The 1433-nt window shown below is 36.0% G+C and overlaps 1 pseudogene; it reads left to right on the top strand.

The window, feature by feature from the left end:
* On the top strand, window positions 1-439 carry LOC130707150 (60S ribosomal protein L32-like; annotated as a pseudogene).
* The last annotated feature ends 994 nt before the right edge of the window (window positions 440-1433 follow it).

The following is a 1433-nucleotide window of genomic DNA, read 5'->3' as shown; positions in this document are numbered from 1 at the left end:
ATGGCCACCCTCAGACCTCTCATGAAGCCAAAGTTCAAAAAGAGAACCAACAAATCCATCCAGCACCAGTCAGACCGATATGTCATAATTAAGAACTGGCAGAAGCCCAGGGTCATGACAATAGGGTGTGCAGGAGATTCAGGGGCCAGATTTTGATGTCCAACTTTGGTTACTGGAACAACAAGAAAACAAAGCACTTGCTGACCAGTGACTTCTGAAAGTTTCTGTCCACAATGTCAAGGAGCTTGAAATGCTGCTGATCTGGAACATATATTACTGGGCTGTGATTTCTCACATCGTCTCCTCTAAGAACCACAGAGCCATTGTGGAAAGAGCAGCCTAGCTGGCTGTCAGTACCAATCCCAATGCCAGGCTGCACAGCGAAGAAAATGAAGAGGCAGCTTGTGTGCACATTGTATTCGTGTTAATAAAACCATAAAACTCAAAAAAGTATACGTATGGGACAAATTGAAAACAAATAGCTGGATGGTACACTTAGAAACAACCATGTAAATCATTAGATTAATTATAAATGCTCTAAACTTTCTTAAAAAAAGCCAAAGAATATTACACTGGATTTAAGAGCTAAATCCAATTTTATATCATCTGGAGGAAGTGCATTTTAAATATGGAGTTACAGATAGTCCAACAGTAAGAGAATGGGAAAATATACAGAGAAGTCCTCACAACCAGGAATATTGACAAAGATGAGAAGGGGAATTTCATAAAAATAAAAGTGTCAATTCTGAATCCCTGTGAACCTAGTACCAGAGATTCATAAATCTATGAAGCATAAACTGCAAAAAATCTGCAAACAAAATGAGACAAATCCACATTATAGTTGAAATTTCTGCAGAAAATTACTAAGGATATAAAAGATGTGAATAAAATATCAACCAGCAGGACATACCTGAAATTTATAGAATAATTCACTGAACAATGGAACATACAAAGTCTTTTTAAAGAGCACATTCAACAGGTGGAACAAAAAATAAAATTAATTAATGAATAACTGAAAAAAAAGAAACTGAACAGTTGTTTGGGACACCTTCCATCTGATTTCACATTAAATGGAGGCATATTGTGGAAATGAATCCTTAATGGCTATCCAGACTTTAAAAGTGCTCACATCAGTTATTAAAGCTAATAGGAACAATTTCAGTTTAAAAGCAGGACTTCCTGTCCACTTAATACTACAGTAGTATTGACTACATTACTTGGAAATGCCCTATGTCTAATTTTCCATACCTTAACTGGAGGAGAATATTGTCTCGAATGCAGATGCCTCAGATACCTTGTAATTTTATGTAACCAATTTCAATGGACTTTATGCCATTTTTAGCTTGTCACCTATGTGTGATTATCCCAGAAAACAATCTCTTTTCCCCCAAACTCACTATTTATGTACTTCTTATGTTTAATTACTGAACCTT

This window comes from Balaenoptera acutorostrata, chromosome 2 (assembly GCF_949987535.1).
Source record: "Balaenoptera acutorostrata chromosome 2, mBalAcu1.1, whole genome shotgun sequence".
In the NCBI taxonomy this organism is placed as follows: domain Eukaryota; kingdom Metazoa; phylum Chordata; class Mammalia; order Artiodactyla; family Balaenopteridae; genus Balaenoptera; species Balaenoptera acutorostrata.
The sequence above is the reverse complement of the archived record's forward strand: the minus strand, read 5'-3'. Positions and strand labels throughout refer to the sequence as shown.